Genomic DNA, 14,000 nt, shown 5'->3' with positions numbered 1-14,000 from the left:
TAGGCAGTTATTTCAGGGACCAGGAATGAGGAACTGCTCAGGGGTTAGCATTGACCAGGGTATAGTGACCCCAGATATTTTTAAAATGTATTTATTTAAACTTCGCCTGAGGATGTTTATTGATTTGAGAGAGAGAGGCAGGCAGGCAGGGAGGGAGGGGGGAAGGCGATTCGGTGTCATTCCCAGCGAGAACCATGGGCCTGGATGGCCTTTAAGGTTCTTGCGGTTCTGTAACGTGAATTTTTCTCGAAAAGGTATTATTCTGCTTACACAGCCAGGAAGATGTGGTCACTCCTTCTTGCTTTTCTAGAGCAAATGGAGTCACAAGAGAGAAATGATTGTGACCCCGTTTGTTGGTTCAAAAACCATCTTAGGCCCTTTGGTGCCCCCCGGGCAGCAGGAGCTGGGGGGGGGGGTAGGGGGCGGGGGTCAGCCCCCAGCGCCTCTGGCCTGCAGGACGGCTCCGGGCTGGGCTGCTCTGGGAGAACAGGGGCTGGTAGACGTTCTCCACACTTTGCTTTCTCATCACTTGGTGAAGCTACAGACTTCAGAATCGTCCCTCCCCCTTCAAGCGAAAGGAAGCCTTCATTTCAGGAGAGACTGGCCCACCCGCGGCTCCCCACCTGCATAGGAACAGTCCCTGGCCGTTTAGCTTTCAAACTAACTCTCAGGTACATTGTCCCACTAAGGAAGTTCATACAAAACATTCTGACACACATCACGGGTCACGGAGTGTGTCCTGATCCCATGTGTGGGAAAGCAGGTGGGTGTGCACAGGATGTCCAGCGGTTCTCAACCTGTGGGTCGCGACCCCTTTGGCGGTCGAACAACCCTTTCACAGGGGTCGCCTAAGACCATCCTGCAGATCAGATATTTACATGACGATTCATAACAGTAGCCACATGACAGTGAGGAAGTAGCCACGAAAATAATTTTATGGTTGGGTCACCACATGAGGAGCTGTATTTAAAGGGCCAGAAGGTTGAGAACCACTGTGTTAGGGGAACCACACTGCCTGTCCATAAGCGGGGCTGGATCTGCAGAAATGGCTGTTTGCATGGCTCCCCCTAATGTCTAACTGAACAAATAGGAAGCGAGGGGGGGACAGGGGGCTGGGAGACAGGGAGAGGCAGACGTATTTTCCTCTCTGTACCCTTTGAAATCCAAGACTTTTTTTTTTTTTTAACATATTAAAAAAATAAACATTTTAATAGGAGGGGGAAAAAGAAAAGATGTGGCCGTACATTTTCCTAAACTGGTTTATATTCTCTTCCGCATTTCTCCCCATAGTCTTTCCCCTTCTCCGCCAGGCTGTGTATTAAGCTAGCCAATAATCTGTTAGTTTCAAACTCATGGCAAATGGTTTTTAGAAATATATCCCAAGTAAACACAGGTCTATGCAGCCTAACATTTTTGTTGAATTTGTGGACAATTTATTGAATCCTACCGGTTGACTGCTATATAGTCAATAAAGTTATATGTAAACTTAAAGAAAAGAAATATATCCTAAGAATTTTACTGTCTAATTCTACTAATATAGGTGTGCGGGGTTTCTATTGTTTTAAAATAGTGGAAAGTTAAAGCAAGATCTATGAGCGACTGTATAGAGAGGACACGGTCTTGGACACTGAGGCGCTGGTCTTGTGTTTTGCCTGCCGTGGGCCTCATCGCCGTTCTCGCTGGCTGGCCGGGACGTATGGTCAGAGGCACTGCCGTGAACAGGCCGCGCGTGGGGGTCCGTTGTGTGTGGGGAGCAGCCCGTGGTCCTGTCACCAGGCCTCGGGGCGTTAGGGAGCCTGGACCTCTGGCCTGTGACTTCACAAGCTCCCTCAGTTTCCCCTCCCCCCTTCGGTGGGACAGGAGGGCCGGAGGGGGCTGGGGTTCTGCGTTTCCTTCCCCCCACTCGGCAGGCTGCCGCCGATGGCGCTCCCACAGGTGTGCCGGGCTCTGCGCATCGCAGGCAGCTCAGCGGCCTAAGCAGCTCCTCCTGGCTCAGGCCTCCTGACCCGCGGCCGGCCATTTCCACCTGCTTTCCTCCTCCTCCCCCTCCTCCTCCTCCCCCTCCTCCTCCTCCCCCTCCTCCTCCTCCCCCTCCTCCTCCTCCCCCTCCTCCTCTTCCTCCCCCTCCTCCTCCTCCTCCTCCTCCTCCTCCTCCTCCTCCTCCCCCTCCTCCTCCTCCTCCTCCTCCTCCTCCTCCTCCTCCTCCTCCTCCTCCTCCGACGCTCCCGCCGTCTCTGCTGTGGGAACCTGCTCCAGCTCCTGCAGGTAGGTCTCAGGGGATGGTGGCCCCGTGTGGGGTCCCCGGGAGTGTTACACACCCAGCGTCCGACCCTGGCGGGTGAGCCTCTGCTCCCTGATCCGTGGCTCCGTGTCGCCTGTCGGTCCCTCCAAGCCGAGGGAGAGGCTGGCCCTGGTGCCCCCGTCTCCTGGGCCCGGCAGAGCTGTGGCTTTCAGGGTGTGTGGCTTTGCACGTGTGAGGGTGGCGGCTCTGTAAGAGCAGAGGGGAGACGGCTTGGAACAGTCATTTCCAGCTGGACGCGGAGGTTCTTCTAGTGAACAGTAAAGCATGGTTACTGCCGGAGAAATAGAAGTCCACAAGGCAGACGGGACCAATCCCCGTGGACCCCGAGGGACACGTGTGGGGGGTGAAAGTCATGCTAGGTCTTCAGCTGTGCAGTGGGGTCTCGCCCTTACCCTCCTCCCCATTGTTCAAGAGTGAACTGTCCTGACTCCCTTTTTTCCTTAATACGTTCATTGATTTTGTCGTTGTTGCTAATCCTCACCTGAGGATGTTTTTGCATTGATTTTTAAAGAGAGTGGGAGGGAGGGGGAGAGACAGCGAGAGAGAAACATCAGTTGGTCGCTCCTGGGCGCGCCCAGGCCGCGATGGAACCCACCACCTGGTCTGTGCCCTGACCGGGAACCAAATCCCCAGCTTTTGGTGTCTGTGAGGATGTTCTAACCAGCTGAGCCACCCGGCCTCGACCCGACTTTCATTTTTATTTTGCTGAAACTGTTTTCATTGGAGGACAGCTTTTCCGGGTAAATTTTATCATGAAGATTTTTATCGATGGTGGTACATGGTATTTGACCTTTATCTGAGGTGATTTTAATGAGGATGGTCACAATTATCACTGGAATGCACTGAACTCGTTAGCAAGTGTAAAGGTTAGATGAGCATCGAACAGAAAAAACAATGGGATATCTGAAGTCTGGTCTCTGAGATTTAAGGAAAAAGAAACTGTACATGCTGTTTTATATTTTAATATTTTTCCTCTGAGTTTATCGTGTTGAAATACCGACCCATGACCCAAGCGTCTCCACCATGAGAAACCCTTTTTAACATAAACTATTTCACAGGCCTTTATGTGATTAAGCTTATAGCTACTATCTTTTATTGAGGAAAAACATCAAGAAAGCTATATTGATCCACTGACATATTTAAATGAACCCGTATTGTATTGTTCAGGGGCTGCTGTGGTGGTGAGAAGGGGGGTCCGGATTCAGGTTGCCTGGTCTCTGTCCTGCTCATCACTTTCCTGTGTGTAAGGAAGGTAGCCTCTACGGGTCTCAGTTTCCTGATATTTACAAGGAGGACTAAGCCCTGCTGGTAGCTCAGTGGTTAGCGTGTCCTCCCAATACCCCCAGGCTGTGGAGTTCGATCCCTGGTCAGGGCACATACAAGAATCAACCGATGAATGCATCGATAAGTGGCACAGCACATCAGTGCCCGCTCGCTCTCCCTCTCCCCCCCACACACTCTCTTTCCTGCTCTAAAATCAATCTAAATTTTTTTAAGGGGAAAAAAAAGAGGAATAATAGTACTTCATAGGGTTGGTTTGACGGTTCATGGTGTATGCACCTCAAGCCCTCAGAAGCGCCCCTGGCTATAGTATGTCACATGCCTGTTTGCGTTGGGCTCACTCGTTAGCCGACACATGCTTTGCAGGGGGCTTTCTTGCTCGGAGACTAACTGCAGGCTGGGGGCAGGGGCTGTGCTGCTGGTCTGCACCCCCAGCACAGGCCTAGCAGCGGCGGCTGCCAAATGAATGGAACCCGGCAGGCCCGGTGCTGCCAGCCCTCTGCCAGTCACCAGCAGCTGCCCAAGTCCCTGGACCTCGCGGCTGTGGAGTGAGGGTGGCCGCACAGGTGTGGTGAGGACCCAGGGAGCACGTGGGGTTCTTAGGGGAGGGTGCAGCATGAACTGCGTCAGCCGTTGCCGTGAGCCGGAACCCAGACTATGGCACGGAGTCTGAGAAGTTGTTTAGTCTCTCTCAGCCCATTCAACTATACATCACTGTTCCAGCTGGAAATCCCTGCCCAGGAAAGCCATTTGTCGCTACTGTTTCCTTGCTTCCTTCTCTTCCTCCTAACTAAACCAGAAAAATAAGTTTTTCAAGCTTCTTTTGACGACACTGTTGGAGGCCACCCAATAGCCGTTCCTGTCTCTCTTGCTGTCAGAGCCCCATTCATCTGGAATGAGGGAGTAGAGTGGGGTTTCGTTCCCAAGTCTGCATTCCCTCGCCGTGATAGAATTATGCAGCTACACCTTTTGGCCTGTGACTTTGTGGCACTTTCCATGGGAGTAGGCAGAGTATCTATCCCTGCCCAGTTCGTGTTGGACTTGGCCAGGTCATTTGTTGGGTGAATGGAATGTTACTGGACAGGACACAAGCAGAGGCCCTACATGTGTTTGACTTTATCTGGCTTCCTGTACACCTACCATTTAGGATGGCGTGGCTCTTTAAATGCAGAGTGGGAAATGGCTTGAAACCAGTGTTTAATGAGACACAGAGGTTCTTCCTAGTGAATATTAAAGGAGATTTATTGCAAGAGAAACAGAAGTCTACAAAGCAAAAGGAACCAACCCCTTTTGAATGAGAAAAATATGCTATTGGGTAGCTAGTTCTGCCAGAATAAGAAAGTATATTGGTCAGACGTGAAAACACACACCGCCTGGGTCCAAGCCCAATTGATCCCAGACAGTCTAGCTGAGTCACAGGTGACCTACAGGCCCATCACTGAGGAGCAACAGCTTGTTTGTGTAGCCCACAAAGGCTTTCAGGGATTGCTTGTTATGGAGCATTATCACAGTTACAGCTGACGGATACAGAGTTTGCCCAGCTCTCGAGAATGAATCATAATTGACCTAAGATAATACTGTTGTTCTTTTCCATCTATTTGGTTTCCAGGTTCTATTAGAGCTAGGGGTGGGCAAATGACCCAGTCTTGGCCAATGAAATGTGAGAAGGTGCTGGCTGAGGACTTCTGGAAAAGCTTTGGCTTTCCTGATAAAAGGCATAGTAGGGGCTGGAAGTGGTATTTCCACCTTCTTTGCTTGAAGATTCTGTGGGTATATCGAGACCATGAATTGAAAGGCCCAAAGATGAAAAGCTAAGAATGATGGAGCAAACAGGTAGAAAGTCTAGGCTCCTGATGATATGGCTCAGTAGTTGACCAGCACCAACCACCACTTATCCCTTCACTTCTTTTTTTTTTTTTTTTAGCATTTTTTTTTATTATTATTAGTTAAGGTATTACAAATATGTCCTCATCCCCCCCATTAACCCCCATCCTCCCCCCCACACACAAACTCATGCTCCCATCCCCCTGTTGTCCATGTCCATTGGTTTGGCTTATATACATGTATACAAGTCCTTCGGTTGATCTCTTCCCCTTACCCCCGCCCTCTCCTACTTTCCTTCTGGGGATTGATAGCCTGATCGCTGTTTCTCAGTCTTTGGGTCTGTCCCTTTTCATCAGTCTATGTTGTTCTCTATAATCCACAAATGAGTGAGATCATGTGGTATTTATCTTTCTCTGACTGGCTTATTTCACTTAGCATAATGCTCTCCAGTTCCATCCATGCTGTGGCAAAAGGCAAGAGTTCCTTTTTTTTTTACCGCAGCGTAGTATTCCATTGTGTAGATGTACCACAGTTTTCTAATCCACTCATCTGCTGATGGGCACTTAGGCTGTTTCCAAATCTTAGCTATGGTGAATTGTGCTGCTATGAACATAGGGGTTCTGGTTTCTTGGGATGAAACTAGATCACCAACTCACACCATACACAAAAATAAACTCAAAATGGATAAAAGACTTAAACGTAAGACGGGAAACCATAAAAATACTAGAGGAATCCACAGGCAGCGAAATCGCAAACATATGCCGAAGAAATTTCTTCTCTGATAATGCTCCTAGGGCAATGGAAACTAAAGAGAAAATAAACAAATGGGACTACATCAAAATAAAAAGCTTTTGCACAGCAAAGGAAACCATCAACAAAACAACAAGAAGACCCACTACATGGGAGAACATATTTGCCAATGATACCACCGATAAGGGTTTAATTTCCAACATTTACAGGGATCTCATGAAACTTAACAAAAGGAAGATAAACAATCCAATAAAAAAATGGGCAACGGACCTAGATAGACATTTTTCGAAAGAGGACATACAGAAGGCCGAAAGACATATGAAAACCTGCTCAAAGTCACTAATTATACGAGAGATGCAAATCAAAACGACAATGCGTTATCATCTCACACCTGTCAGAATGGCTATCATCAACAAATCAACAAACAACAAGTGTTGGAGAGGATGTGGAGAAAAAGGAACCCTCGTGCACTGCTGGTGGGAATGTAGACTGGTGCAGCCACTGTGGAGAACAGTATGGAGCTACCTCAGAAGACTAAAAATGGAACTCCCATTTGACCCAGTGATCCCACTACTAGGAATATCCCTTCACTTCTTAATCAGAGTTTTTGTGTCTTGCTTCCCAAGAATTCCTAACCGAATGTACCTGAAATGATGTCAGTTTGGTCATCCCAGTCGCTGTGTTTCTGAGATGAGTGATGAATGAGAAAAGGGAGCTGTGAGATTATGACTCCTCACACAGACTCTAAAACACCTTATTTACTGTTATCAGACCCTGATGGTTTTTGCTGGGTTGCTTCTTTGTCAAATATTTGTAATAAAAGTGAAGCAATTAGGTTATGGTTGCCTTTAACCAAAAATTTGGTGGGGACTGATTTAAACAAAGAAACGTAACCCAGCTGGTGTGGGTCAGTGGTTGAGCGTCAACCTATGAACCAGGAGGTCACAGTTGGATTCTCAGTCAGGGCACATGCCTGGGTGTGGGATCCATCTCCACTAGGGGATGTGCAGGAGGCAGCCAATCCATGATTCCCTCTCATCATTGAAGTTTCTTTCTCTCTCTCCCTCTCCTTTCCGCTGTGAAATCAATAATATATATATATATATATATATATATATTTATATATATATATTAATATATTTTATTGATTTCAGAGAGGAAGGGAGAGGGAGAGACAGAAACATCAATGATGAGAGAGAATCATTGATTGGCTGTCTCCTGCATGCCCCCTGCTGGGGATCGAGCCCGCAACCCAGGCATGTGCCCTTGACTAGAATCGAACCTGGGCCCCTTCAGTCCCCAGGCTGACGCTCTATCCACTGAGCCAAACCAGCTAGGGCAATAAAATATATTTTAAAAAACACAAACCAACCAAACAAAAAAACCCCAAATATTTATTCCCCTTAGCTCTGGATGGGTGGGAAGTTGAAGATCAAGATGCCGGTAGATTGGGTATCTGGTGAGAGCTTACTTCTTGATTGGCAGATGCTGTCTGTTTGCTCGCTGTGTCCTCGCCTGGTGGACGAGGGCAGTGGGGCTCTCTGGGGTCTCTTATAAGGACACTAATCCCACTCGTGAGGGCTCTGACTTCATGCCGAATCACCTCCATGCACCATGACATTGGGGATTAGGTTTGCACACAGAAATTTGCGGGGGGTGGGGGGGAAGCATTCAGTCTGTACCAAGAACCAATGAAATCATCACAGAAGCCACAGTAGGAGCCGTTGGGAATGCATTTGAAGAGGTTCCAAATCTCTTGGAAACGAAGAGGAGCTAATGATGCTGAGACTACGGACTGGCGATCAGGAGGAGCTTTTGAAGACGGGATGCCCTCTGGGCTTCATGGCCCGATGGCCAGCATTCCACTGCGAGTGCACAGGTCAGATGACAGTTAGATCTTGTCTCTGGGCGGCCAAACCACTTAGGCCGGATTCGGGGTCCTGAGATGGGTAAGTCCCAGGGGTTAATTACTCCAGAAGATAAGAATCGTGGAGCAACGTCTTTACTGAGGCATCCTTATCTGATGCGGCGAAGGTCCTGTCTCTGTGGGAATTCCAAAGGGCACTGGGGCCAAGGAGAAGTCCTTAAAACGACCAGGATGGGAATGCTCATGAACTCACAACAAAGCGATTTCTTGAAGGAGAAGGAGCCAGAAGCCTTCTGGTACGTCTGTGCCAGTGGAGACCCAGGGGATACGAGAATTCCTTAAAAAGGTAGCAGGACAGCAAGTCCAAGAGAACCCATGACTGTGGTCCTACTGGTGATGAGAGCTGCATTTATCCTGATCACCACGGAAGCGTCTTCATCAGGAGTACGGAGGTCAAGGCGGGGCTGTTAGTCTCTGAGACCTGGCATTTCTCACTGCAGCAGTTCCAGGGCAGGTTCTTGTCAAGGGAGCTGCAGATGTGCTGTCCCCCGAGCATGGTGAACAAGGGCCTGGCTTACTCAGGAGCTCTCTTATCTGCTGGAGACCCACACCGCCCGGCACGAGATGACAGAGGAGGAGTGTCCCCTGCCGCCGTGGCAGAGGCGGGTGCTGTGCTGAAAGCCAGCAAGTCCACCTGGGGCAACCCGCAGGGACCGGGAGAGGCCTTCCCACCTCCCAGGGAAAGTGACTCCTTGGCGGTGTTTGAACTCTTTAGGCAAAATTCCTGTGGACTTTGAGAATCACGTTACCTCTTCTCTCTTTTTGTTTTAACTGTGCCCTACTTTTGAGGGGACTCTGTCTCATGTATATTTCTAGTGTTTGCAGACACTACATATGTAAGTGCAGTACCTGTTTATAAAACATGCATCCTTACAACTGTGACCTCTCATCTGGTGCAGATCTCTCCCTGAGCTGTAGAAACCACCTCTCACCAGCCCTGGAGCGATTCCTGCAGCTACGCCCGGGCTCCCTGGCTGGGTGGTTCCGTCAGCTGCATTTATAACTGTCGGTAATAACCCTGCCCGGCTTCCTGGATTGCATTTTGTCTCATGTCTGTCTGAGTACCCTCCTCCTCTGCACTTTTAGATTCAAAAGAGCAACGAAGGAAAACAACCGTTAATGATGCGCTTCTCAGAGTACTGTAGAGGGCTGGCATCATCCCGCATGAAGCAGCTACTGTACAATTCTGGGGGTGAATCATCTTGATCAAAAAAGTTTTTGATTTCAATGAAGCTTTGCTAATGTGAAATGTTAAGCATTTTGCATTGAAGTGTTCATATAATTTTAAAAAGTCTACAAAGTACTTTTGCTAAAAAAATGGGGGAGGGCCTTAGTATTAAAATATGTAAGGCAAAACCAGATAGAATTACAAGGAGAATTAGATGAACCCACTGTCATAACTGGGGACCTCAACACCCCTCTATCAGAATGAACAGATCCGGAGGCAAAGAGTTAGTAAGGATGCAGCTGAGCTCAAGAACATCATAAACCAGCCCGGCCGGCGTGGCTCAGGGGTTGAGCATCGACCTATGAACCAGGAGGTCATGGTTTAATTCCCAGTCAGGGCACATGTCTGGGTCGCTGACTCGATCTCCCGTTGGGGGCGTGCAGGAGGCAGCTGATCCATGATTCTCTCTCATCATTGATTTTTTTTTCCTCTCCCTCTTCCTTCCTCTCTGGAATCAATAAAATTATATTAAAAAACATAAAAGTAGCCCTAGCTTGTTTGGCTCAGTGGATAGAGCGTCGGCCTGCAGACTGAAGGGTCCCGGGTTCGGTTCCGGTCAAGGGCATGTACCTTGGTTACAGGCGCATCCCCAGTAGGGAGTGTGCAGGAGGCAGCTGGTCGATGTTTCTCTCTCATTGATGTTTCTAACTCTCTATCCCTCTCCCTTCCTCTCTGTAAAAAATCAATAAAATATATTTATAAAAAGAGAAAATTACATTTAAAAAAACAAACAACAAAAACACAAAAAATACCACATAAAAGTAAAAGTGAAGCCTAAGCTCAAACACTTACTGAATAGCTGAATTCCAAGCACGCCTCACATGACGGGAGCAGGTGGGTCTTTGCTGGGACGCGGAGCTGCCTGGGTTTCCTGGCTCTGGGTCAGACCCCCGTCCTCTTCTCGGGCTAATGGCTCTGCTCTGAAATAACAGCATCTCACATCCCCAAGAGCCAAGGGTTACAGCACGCGAGGCCCCAGGGTAGGCCCCAGGGCCGCAGCTCTGTCTCCTGTGGGAGGAGGCCCAGACCCTGGAGAAATCTTGGGTCATGAAAGTTGAGACCAGGGCTCTCTGGCCCTGGAGGTATTTGACTGAGATAAGGAGCCAGGACTGGACTCAGGTTTCCAAGGAGACTGCCTTAGGAGGGGAGGGAAACACTGCCTCCTTCCTCCTATCAACAGAGAAAATTCACTTTTGTTATCGCTCAGCTCTGAGCATCCAGCTGCTGGCTGGAGACGTGTGACCAGCCCTCCTGGCAGCCCCGGGCCAGCGAGGAGCCTGCCTGGGAAGAAGGGGAGCGAATCCTGAGGGCGGGAGCGGGCACGGCCCCTCCTGAAACTCCCTGGCTGTGCTGTCCACCGTTCACTGGGATAAGACAGCAACGGTGTGAAGAGTCCCTGGGCGGCAGAAGCCCACCAACCCGCCCCGCTTCCCCCCCGGCGGTACTACCAGTAAAAAACCGTATTCTGAGACTCAAAAACCCACTGGGGACTGAGCCGGATACCCAGGCATGTGTCCTGACTGGGGATTGAACCAGTGACCTCTTGGTTCCTGGGTCAACGCACAACCACTGAGCTACACCTGCCGGGCACAACTCCCTCCTTTTAGAGATGAAAGAAGTCAGAGCCCCCAGTAACCTGACTGCGAGCACTAAGGTGCCGGCGGGAGAGCTGGAGGCAGCCGCTTCTGGCTCCTGGACCAGTGTCTGCCCAGATGAGACGCTGCTCTCCAGATAAAGCCGGCCACGGCACTCACATTCCACCCCTGCGGCAGGCGTTCTGAGGGCGCAGGCGGCTGAGTGAGTCCTCCCAAGGGAGCCAGCCTGCAGCAGCACCTTCCATGGTCCTTCCGGGGGAGAGGCCACCACCGCGCAGTAAGGCTCTGGGCCCCGCGGACAGTGGGAGGAACTGGGTGCTCGGGCCTGCTATTTCTCCCTGCGAGCTATGTGCTCTGCCTCCGGCGGCGTTTCCAGGCTGGAGGTGCGTCCGGCCTCAGAGGGGAGCCTGAGCTAGTCGTGACTGTGGTTCATACCCGGTGCCCCACGGGTAGCACTTGCGCAACCAGACTCTTGGCCTTGGGGGCATGGGTGTGGGTGGCATCTAGCGTTTGCGATCAGAGGGGCAAAGCGGGGAGAGCGCATCTTGTCTAATTCTGCAACTCGGAGGGAGGAGCTGAGTCAGGGATTGCTTGCTCTTTTTTTTCCTTTCCTTCCCCTCCCCCCAGCCATTGACCTCTTCTCGTCGGCCCCGCCCCCACCCCAGGCCTCCACCACACTGTCTGTGTCCATGGATTATCCCTATATGCCCACAAGTATAAATAAAATAAAATAAAAAAAATACCAGTTAACACATGCCAAAAATTATCAATTGAATCTTGCTATTAAAACTGCTACTAACAAGCAAAATATGTGGCTAAAAGACTGACTTAAACGAAGCTTTACGAAATTCAATTCATCCCTCTGCTGGATTTGTTTGCTCCTGGTTATAGAAAAACAGAAGCAGTTTGAGCCATGGACTCATTGATTGTCTCTCTCAGGTTGATCCTATTCTACTCACATCGCCTCCCATTGATACACCATCAAACCCCGTTCCTCCCACTTCTCCTCCTCCATCTGGTGATGAATGATCTGCGGGGAGCCTACGGCCTCCGGTCTTGCCTTTACCGGTTCGCTCAGGACTGTGGGCAGCCACAGGACCTGGACTTGGATAATTCTGCCATCTTCACGGCCAGCAGGAAGCCTGTCAGGTAGCGGGGGGCCCCACAGCTGCAGGAGGTTTCGGATGAAGCGGCCTCAGAAAACAGTGCCCGTCAGAGGGCTTCGTCCACTCCCGCCGCGTGGTTGTTTGGCCAACAGGTTTCTGTTAAAGGCTCCGCGGCCGTCCTGGTACAAAGAGCTGGAATTACGTAAGGTCCGTTAGCCACAGCGTTAGCAACATATTCTAGCTCACGCCTCGCGGGATGGCTCAGATGAGGGAGGTGCGGAGGCGAGTGTCTTCAGGCTCACTTCCTGTGATGGGGCGCGTCTGGGGGAAGAGAACGGAGGACAGCATCCCGGACCTTCGGGACAGGGGTCCGGACGACGAGGACTAGAGGGGCCGAGCCCCCCGCCTGTCGAGCTGTGTTGGGGATGTTTCTGTGTTGGAGGAGGAATTGTCATGACTTTCCCCCACAAGGCTGGCATGTTTCCGTGTAAGAGTGAGCAGCTCTTTAGAAAAAGTGATTAAATCCCTACTTACAAGCAATTATTCAGATTACGCAATAATCACTATTTTAAAAAGACACGTTTCAAGGTTACTGTGTCATTTGATTGGAAAGTATAAAACCTTTTATATCTAACTGCCCAAAATAAGTGTCTTACACTTGGAGGTGCCATGTTACCATGTCAGTGTCTGACTATGGAAATGTCATCATGGAATTTATTTGTAATCAAGCCATCATGTCCCACTCCCTGGGGAGGGGGGAGGGTGACAAGACCAAATGGATGCTGACCAGCCCTCCGGGCGCGGCGCGGCTCGGCTGCCTGGCGCGTGTAGCCGTGGAGCTGCTGGCGGCTCGGCGTGGGCTGCTGGGCAGGAGCTGCCATGCAAGGTGACGGTGGTGGCTGTTGGGCTGGGCGCGGGCTGCTGGGCAGGAGCTACATGGCACGGCAGACTGGACGCCGCTTGTCCAGGCGTGGGCCCCTCAGTGGGAGCCCAGTGCCAGCTACGCCTGGGCTCTGTGCTGGGCTGGGGCTGCCTGGCGGGAGCTGGTGTGAGCTGAGGCTGGCCTCCCCTGTGTGGAGGCTGTGGCTTCTGGGAGGCTGTGGTGCACTGAGCTGCTGCCGCTTGTGTGGTGTCTGGGCCGGCGGAAGAGGCTCTGGCTGGGGGCAGGTTGGGTGGGGCAGGCCAGCAGTTAGCCAGGTCGATGGAGGAGACTCGACGTTTGCGTGTGGTCGGGCCAGCGAGGTGGGAGAAGAGCTCCACAAAAGAACAGCGGTGCCGCCTGGCTCCCGCCCTCCATCCCGAGCTCACAGGTGCCTGCCCGACAGCCCTCGCAGAGCCAGTCCACTTAACCCTCCCGCCTGCCAGCGCTGCCTCTGTGCTGGGCGGTCTGCCGAAGGCTCTCCCTTTGTCTCTGGAGTGAATCCCCATCCCGCTGGCTTTCAAAGCAGATGTTGTGGGGACTCTTCCCCAGCAGGTGCCCAGCAGGGTCCCTGACGCTTCCCAGGGGGCACTTGGGAGGCCAAGCTGTCCCTCGGGTTTATTAGTCTCCACCCTGTGGAGGCAGGACCTGCCGGGACGGTGTCTGAGCTCCTGCCTGTCTCCATGTGGCTTGTTTGTATCCTTAGGGACAGGAATGCTGAGGTGGTCATTCAGGCGGCTCAGTGACGGTTCTATAGTTTGGCTGTAATGCTGATGCGTGCCTGGGAGGGGGTGAGCTCAGGATTTACCCAGCTGCCTCCTTGTGTTACTTTTACTCTAGTAGTTTTTATAGAAGTGCATCAGAGAACCGGAAACTTCCAGATGCTAAGTGGTTAACACAGCAGCTTCACTCCTTCCACATAATGCAGAGGACAGATTCTGGTGGGAAGCAGTTGACCTGGGCAAAAGGAGGTGAAGTTCTTGGACTCAGTATAAGCAGACCTCGTGTTGCTGCCTCCAGATGCTGGTGTTTTCTGTTTTTAAATACATTTCTATTGATGTCAGAGAG

The sequence above is a fragment of the Myotis myotis genome, unplaced genomic scaffold (genome assembly GCF_014108235.1).
Source record: "Myotis myotis isolate mMyoMyo1 unplaced genomic scaffold, mMyoMyo1.p scaffold_m19_p_8, whole genome shotgun sequence".
In the NCBI taxonomy this organism is placed as follows: domain Eukaryota; kingdom Metazoa; phylum Chordata; class Mammalia; order Chiroptera; family Vespertilionidae; genus Myotis; species Myotis myotis.
This window is presented reverse-complemented; position numbering follows the sequence as displayed.